Here is an 8992-nt window from a genome sequence, read left to right as displayed (position 1 = left end):
TTTATTACATTTTGTCTGGAAATGTCATTCTTCAAAGTAAACTAGGTAGAAACACCAATGTGTTTAAATGTTATTAATATGTGAAACATAAAGATGGCTTCTTCCCTGTCTGACATAAAAAAAAGAAGGAAACCAGAGAAGCCTCTTGGATTGAAAAAGCTTGTGGCATCCAACTCTAGCTCTGTCAAGGAAGTTAACTAAGTTTGCTACAGATTTAAATCTTTCACTTTTTCCTAGTTTGGTACAGGCTGAGCAGATGCAGTGTGTGAAATCTTTGGATCTAATGAAGAATTAGACCTGATAAAGAAGCAGTATTTCAAATGAAAACGCTCCGTCAATTTTATCTTCGTGACATAGCAAAATACTTACTTTGAGTTCCCTATCTGAAATGTTTTTACTGCACTCACTGTTTTCTTCCCCTACTTTGGAAATAGCAACTCACCTGAGAGATAAGAAGATTCTGTGAGGCAGCTTTATAACTTAAGAATATTAAGTAGAGAGAACATAATTCTTAGCTGTCTTTGGAATGGAGTGGAAGAGTTCCCTAAACTCTTGAACTGTATCTGCAAACTAGGCTTACAGCTCAAGTGTGGTGTCAGATACAAACTATACTGTATTTTGTGGAAGGAGCCTGCACTCTGCATTTAAGCATGCTTCCCTTTTCACCTCCTTCTTTCTATCAGGAAGCTAATTTATCACAACTTCTCTTTTCTGCATTTTACTATGCACAGTTAATCTTGTCTGTAAGGGGTATGTACACCCAGTTGGCTTCCTGGGGCGCAGAACTAATCCAATAGTTTATGAGTTCAGCAGATGTTTCTGCTTTTGTGGCCAGGTGTAAACTCCTTTTCCCTGGAGTAAATGCTATCTGAGAGAATGGCCAAAAAATTTAATTACCTTTCTTTTTTTCTTTTTCTTCTTTTTTTTCTTTATGCCTTCTAGATGCACATAATGTCACCTTAAAATTAGACTTGCTCTCTTTTAGTGAGCATATGATGCTCATGCTTATTCTTCCAGCAAAGAATAACCACTGGTTGCTTAATCTTTACAGTAGCATTTTTGGAGTTATATGAGTGTGTTTGGTATAACTGGAACATCCCAACTGGTGACAGAGGCTGATGAGTGGAATATATGCTAGTGAAAATGCCTCTTGGTTATATTCGTATCAGGATAATGCAGCTGTGTTGCTACTGACTGTAGTTTGATTAGAAAAAAAGTGCAATGATAACAACAAAAAATATCTAATTGTGGAGAGGCAAGAATGGTACTTTGGGAATGTCTGTTAGGTCTGCATTTATAAACTGTCTTGTGACTTACCTGGAAGTAGAAAACAGCATGCTTGTCAAACTTATAAAAGACATTAAATTGAGAGTAACTATGCACCAGTGTCGAGCCATGCAGGGGTTAGAATATGGAAAAAGGATAATAAACTCCCACAAAACATGTAAAACATGAAAATGTTGCCTGTGGGGGCTAGAAATCCTTAGTTCATTTCCCTCCACCATACCCAAGTTAGCTCTAAAAATTAAACAAAATAGTCCAATATCTGTCACCTTAGCAGGCGAAACAGATTGCCAGTAAGAAAAAGAAAGGAGAAGGAGGAGATTTTTCAAGCCTGACTATCCTGACTGTGCATGCAGAAGCATTGAATATAATGGCAATTGCTGTCGCCGAACTCCGCTTTTTGCTGGTGCAGCTTATGTTGCTGGAGAAGGGTACTGTATGCACTCCACTGGCAATGGTGTTGCTGGCACAAAACATTTATTTGGCAGAATTAAACAAAAAGCTGTCTTTCTACTGGCAAAACAGTTCTTGGACAAGCCTGGTCTTGGTCAGTTTAGGAAATTATTTTTAAGTAATTTGTCACTGCAAAAGGAGTTGTGTGTGTTTGGAAGAAAGATTCTGTCTGATGTATTTGGAAATGTACTGTTGACTTATAATATTCATTAAGCTCACCCCTCACTTATAAAAAAAAAATCTACCAAAAAAAAAAGAAATAAATCAAGTAAAAAAGCCCAAACAGCAGCAGTAGTGGAGTACCTTTTGTTCTTGACCAGTTTCTGTGAGATAGTTGAAGCACACCATGTATTCTGTGCTGTTCTGCAAAAGGTTTTGCCTTCACCATTTTGCTTGTTTTCAGTTAAGCTCCTCCTTGATGCATTTTTAAATTTCTCATGAACAAAAGTTCAGTGATGGGGGAGAAATCCTCGATCAATAAATCTTTGGATTACCTCAGTATTGTAATACAAATTTAATGCTGTATTAATTAAAATTAAGCTTCATCACATTTCCTTCCTGGTATGCTGAAATACATTAAAGTTCTTGGAAGTTTCGTAAGTTTCTCTCTCTCTCTTTTTTTCCTTAAGGTAGATGCATTTCTGACTATGCTAAGCCTGCTTCTTTTCACACTGTTTGGTTCCACTGAGGACTTTCTTACTGGCTCTGCATATTTGACAGGGTGCAGAAGCTGACCTCTGGGTGACCTTCTTGTAATTTACTTTTCCTATTTATTAATGATTTGAGATTTTGTAGAGAATTTGTAGCAGCAGAGCAGGAGATTAACAATAATTTATGCCCTCATTAAATCCTCAGTATTACTTTTTCATTGAACTTTTCAGTAACTGAAAAGAACTAAGCCGTTGTTCAATGTTACTGTAATCAGAATTGTCCTCCTTAAGTAACCAAATGTCTACTGAACTTCTTAATTTGCTTTCAGTGAAGGGATTACATAGCGGCATTATGTGGAGCTGAGGGTAGTGGCTAGCAAGCATGTTTGTTTCCCCCAGAATGGCTTTTTTCCTTCTAGGCTGCTCTGATGGAAAGCAGTTTGATTACATGTTTAAACAGCCCAGCCAAAGATCTTTTTAATCAGTTCTCAGTGCAGCTCATTCCTGCACCTCTGTTTCCTGTTGATAACCCACTATTTTGTCACTAACTTGAAAATTCTACATGTAAACTTGTATCAAAAGTTTTTGGAATACTGCATGAAGTTCTGGCACCTGATAGATAATTCTCTGCCTCCCCCACCATGTGTTTTGCTGATTTCTGTTGGTGGCTTTTAAATGCTGTTTTTCTTTTCCCTTGTTTGGTTTCCTCACTTTCCTGCCCTCATGTTTTACCCTAAAACACAGTGGTGTTTTTATTTTTGAGCTCATATAGACGAGCCCTTATTGATTTTTAATTTTTTTTAAAATTTATTTAAACTTTACTAAATTTATGGACATCTCTTATGAGCATGGTTGATTTTCTGCTGTAAAATCATTGTTCGGGTAATATTTTAAAAGTACTGAAATTGGTATTAAAATGTCTACTCATGTCATCCCACACTTTTAAAAATGAAATTGCAGACACTGAGGAAGTTTGAATTCAAATGTGAAGTGACATGTACCTATGTATTTAACATATGGTGGCAGCAGCTTTGCTTTTTCTGGCTGTGATCCAATGTTTGAGTCTCCTTTTCTGTTCCTTTGCTCATTGGAAGTTCCAGTTGCTTAAGGTGGATTTAAGGAAAGACTATTAGGAAACAAATGACAAAATAATGGTTAAAGGAATGAGAAGTATATGAAATGTAGTGTAAACTGGGCAGTTAACTGCTTTCTGATGCTCTGTTTCTGGATCATCAATGTCATTCCAACTGGATTTTTTTTAATTTCATTTTGAAAATGTTACTTCAAAAAAGTAAAGTATTTTAACTTTTTACTTTTTTTTTTAACATTTAAAAAATATATTTGCACAAACATATCGTGTGCACTCACTGTGTAATGAATAGTGTATGTATCAAACTGTTTACAGCACCTAGATCACTTCTAGGGTTTTGCTAATTACAACTCTGTTTGCGTGTAACTTTGTTCCTAATCAGAGCAGTATGGTTGATCCTAGATAGTTTATAAATGTTTTCTACTTTTATGATGAGCTTTTTTCTCTCTAGCAATACAAGTAAAGCAGGCTCTTTTCAGGATATTGCATTTCTTTTTGCAGCTAAGCACTGTTAGTTAGATATACTCTATGCTTCCTTTTTTTTTTCCCCTCAAGGTCTGCCTTAAGCTGTTGTGTGTTTGTCTTTCTATTCCTTAGGCAACGCATTCCAGCTGCCTGAAGCACAAACACCTCAATCCCAATGTCAAATGGAATTGTTTTAGAAAAATCCACTGGCAGAGTGAAAGAGAGCAAAGAAATCAGTCAGCTTGCTAAAATGAGGGTTGAAAAGCCTGAAAATTTTAGCATTTAAATAAGAAAATGCTGATATCCTGACAATCATCTACTTTCTGTTCTCAATGCTTGTGAACTGCTAAGATATCAAATTAGGTTAGTTAGCCTTGTGAAGCTATTAAGGGGAAGCTGTCTTGTCTCCTTCAGTTCCCTGCTGACTCAGGAGAAAGGAACTAGCAGGCTGAGCTATCAAATGCATATTTTAAGTGGACAACTTATTTACATTTATTTTTCTTTCCAGGTCTCCTGCAAAGACTTAGAAATAAGTTTTAAGTTCTAAATTTCAAGTAGTATTGAAGTAATTTTTCATACTATATGTACCCTACTTCTAGAAAAAAAAAAAAAAGAAAAGAAAAAGAAAGAGCATCTTCCTTGCAGTGGAAGGATATACAGAGGAAGATGATCTGCACATTGGAATCTATTAAACTTGACAATATCAATACTGAAATCACCAGGTACCCAAAGAACATGAGGCTCACATACTAATCACAACATTAGAAGCTGTTTGTTATTTTGGCTTCTCTCTATGTAGTATGCCTTTGGAACTATTTTAAAACTTCTCTTAGCACTCATGAGAGTGACCCAACTCTAAAACCTGGGATTGTCATGTAAATGTTTCATTTCTGAAGCATGCCCTTTTTAGTAAGTCATGAATATTGTGAGACCCCACTGTACTAATTGTCAGTTTCTACCCAGGCAGAGAAGAAGTGAACTTACATGCTGGGCTAAACTTTCTGTCTGTGCTACCTGAGTTTGGTTCCTGCTTTTTGATGCCTGTTCAGAAATAGTAGAAGCAGCTAACTGCTGCTTTGGATTTCTAGGTTTGCAGACTGTTCCCCACAAGCTAAGGAGTCATCTCCATTCCTGCAAAGAGCTGGGATCTCAGTCTCTAGGATCTAACTGGAGAAAGAAACACCCATATCTTCTGCCTAGCCAAAGCTGGGCAAAGTGGGCAGGAAAATAGGCATTGTGGTCAAGTGCTGTTTGTGTTAATGTACAGATATGCTGCTGAGAGGAGGCAGATGGCAAATCCACAATGAAGCAACAGGCAAATTTTAATGATTGTTTTCCTTTTTACTTTTCAAGGAAATGTATTACTTTGTTTTGTATGTTCTTTAAGATTTAGGGACTGCCACAGAGATGGCAATCAATAGTGCTTTATTGTAGTTATAATTTTTCTATGTGATATCTCTTAGGAAATTACAGCGGCTGGAACAATTTGTAAGAGAGCAGTAGGGCTGCATTCATTCAGAGTTTTGGACTGTTATGCATTTGAAAGTCAGTTCTTAAAATAATAATAATAATCTACCAAGTATCAGTCTTTAAGCAGAAAAATGAACTAAAGATGAGACCCAAAACTCTGAGTGCAATCCCATTACATTATCAAGGTGACCTTTTAGCTTTTGAGTAAAGATAATCTACCGTCTTTGTTCAATAATAAAACCCTTCAGGATATCAATTTGCAGTATTATTTTGGTAGTCTCTGTAAAGATCATTAAGAGGAAAAACGTAAGATGAATTGTGTAATGTTTTTGATCTTCAGTATAAGAAAGTAAAAGAAATGTATGGCTCTAATTTATGATTCCTTAGTTGAGCCACAGCAAGCTGCTGCTCAGGATGCTGAGTGAGCAAAGCTGCCATTTCTCAATGCTGAGTCATAGCTCGTTTTGTTTTGTTCTGTCTTTGGCCATCTAGTTATGGTTTGCCTGCAAAAGGGAACTGGGTGGTTTAGGGTGACTGCTGTGCCTTTGATGGACATTGCTGTCACACTCTTGGGCTTTCATTTTCATGTTTCTTTCATCTCTTCTGTTTTACAGCGGAAGAATAAATGAAAGTTTCAATCATTTCTTACACAGCAAACATTTTCTAAATTATTAAATTTTTTCCCATTTGATCAAAAACTAAACTGTATTTCAAATGAGAGCAGCTAGTGAGAACACTTGCAGGCAGTCATAACCCAAGTTACATGTGCAACTTCTGCCTGGGAGCTGCCCAAATTCCTACAGAAAGAGCCATGTCCTCTCTTACCTACTCTCACAACTGAATTTCTCTGAAATGAAACAGTGTGTTTTTAGGGTGGAAAGTATCTAACAGGAGAGTAGCAAGAAGTAAAATGAACTTTGATTTTAGCGATTCATGTTAGAATTACACTTAAGGGAAAACAAACATCTTAAAGATTTGGAGTAACTATGAAATAGAGACAAGATTATTTTAGGAATAGTTTTATTTTTTATCTTGAATTCAGTGCTGAGAATTTTAGTGTCTTTTATTTGTATTCGTTTCCATTTGTTTCTCTTTGCACCCTTTGTTTCTCTTAAGCCTCATAAGTTTATAATATGTTGTGCCTTCACATCTGTCTAAACACAAATGGTATTTCTGATGTTTTTTGCACCCTGAGGGAATTCATAAACTTTGACCCTGCAGTTGATATTAACGTGTCTGACTGACCAAGATCTTTTTTGGACTATCTGTCCTTTCAACGGCTCCTTACAGTAGCCCTGATATAGAGGGTTGATGCTAAATTTAATTTAATTTAAATTGCAGGATTTAAGAAATATGTGGTTTAAAGATGAATTTTCTTTGAAGTTAACAATAAAATGACTGTCTACTGCACTACTCTTATGCATATGCCCATAAACGTCAAGACACAGATTTTCTTTTAAAACCGATAGAGGCCTGAATCAGTTGAAATGTCTGCTTTCTTATGTTCCAGCCACTTCTAATGAAATGGCTTTAATATTTAAGTAACTGTTTTTATGAGCCTCTGTTAGGCTTTAATAGGTGTTCCTGGAGTGCAGCTGACTTGCTCTTTAATAGTTAGCTGAGAGGAAAAGCTTTTATTCTTTTCCAGCAGGACCCTGAGGGTGTCATTCAACACCCCAAGGGCAAGAGGCAGAGCCTAATTCTAATTCAGCATTAAGATGTAATGGTAAATCTGGATTTGAAGGAGATTTAGCAAGTTAGATCTCAGTTGCGCTCATTATCTACTTTTGTTAAATTCTACTTTTTATATGACCAGAACATAATCAGATGCTATTTCCTACCAGTAAAATTTGAAAGTTAATTGTTAATTATTAATGCAAAGGAATTTCCCTTAGTGCTTTGGGCTACGCTTAGTTTTGTGTGAAAAATGGTTCTTGAGAAAACATCTATCTCTATATTAGAGACAACTTTGTCACTTTAAAAAAAAATCACAAATTATTAATTTTATGCACACACACACTCAATAAGACATGACATCTTATATCGTAGTAGATCTCATGGTGAGACTTGGGCCCTGCAATCCTAATACTGCTAGGCCTCCTCTTCAGGAGTGAATGAACAAGGTTTTCATGTTAGATCGGAAAAACAAAACAGAACTGTCATTTCTATTGAGTTGTATATATTTTATAGTTGCATTATCTCATATTTGTTGGTTGGTTTGGGAAAAATGGGAGACTTCTGTCTGTTTTAAGAATCTAAAGGAACTTTACCACCAACAAAGGAAAACAAAGCAACAATAATTTCTGCTTGCTGAGATGTTGAATCTTGTATTTTATTTTTGGGTTAATCACTTAAGTTCAAGAAAGAATGTATGTTTATATTCTACCCTAGAATATAGGATCTCATTTGCTAGTTAAATACTGTGTTTCAATAAGAAGTAGTTAAGTCGGATTTATTCCCAACAGATGTTATAATGACTGTCTGAAGAGATGCAGTGCAACTGGGACTCAGACTAAAACATCTCTGAAGATGAGGCCTCCGAAATCTAACAAAGTATAAAATTGGAGTAACTGACAAGGTTGGTCTGTGTTTTCCTACTTATGTTCAAAATGGAATTTGGGAAAAGCTTGTGCATACTGGAGCCTTCTAATGCTATGATGCACAGTCATGAGACAGTTTTTTGTATATAGATTATTAGTATTAAAATTTCTTGGCAATACTGGCTAGAGAAATGTGTATTCATTGGAAGAGATTTTAACATGGAGAATAAGCGAGGTGAGCAACCACTTATAATAACTGTAGATTTTATGGGACAATAATGTGTGAAATAACTGTTTTACATGAATGATAGATATGTAATTCAGCATAAGCTACCTGCAAAAAAATACGTAAACTTCATGCATTATTCCACAATCTGAGGAAAACTGATGTAGTTTTATAATTCCAGTTATTAAAAAATACTTGTCATTTTTAATTCCTACAATTTAATTTGTAAAAATCCAATCAAAAAGATGGTTCTTCTGTGAGGACAATTGATGTGTCTTTAAAACATTTTCTTAAAAAATCCTTAAAGTATGTTAAAAGCTAAGTCAGTACCGAAGACCAAATTTGCTGAAAATAGGTAAGTAAAGATACCATTTTTGACTTAATATTTGGCAGAGAAAATACTGTGTGGGTTTTTTTTAATAGAAACTCTTTAACATATAAATCTTGGTTATAACAAAGTATCTGCAATATCTGCTGTCAAATTTGTTTTCTGGATAGCTTAACAGTTCAGAACTTAAGTCTGTATGTGTTTTCACTTTTTTTCCCCCCTTGCTTTCAGCAACTACTGTTGTCACCAAAGCGCTTATGATATTTTTCCTTTTGCACAGAAGTGTTGATAGGTTGTAAATACTGCTTTAGGGTTAATTTTCTGGAGTGATGTTTTGAAATGTAGCTATTTTTGTAAGTCACTAGGCAGTATAAACCAGACAAACTAACAAAATGTGAAATATTATGGCTGCTGGGCATAGATTGAAGGCTAAATATAATTAAATTGAAACAACAGGATGAACAGCATCAGGCTCAAAATAGAACC

This window comes from Coturnix japonica, chromosome 9, assembly GCF_001577835.2.
Source record: "Coturnix japonica isolate 7356 chromosome 9, Coturnix japonica 2.1, whole genome shotgun sequence".
Taxonomy (NCBI): Eukaryota; Metazoa; Chordata; class Aves; order Galliformes; family Phasianidae; genus Coturnix; species Coturnix japonica.
The sequence above is the reverse complement of the archived record's forward strand: the minus strand, read 5'-3'. Positions refer to the sequence as shown.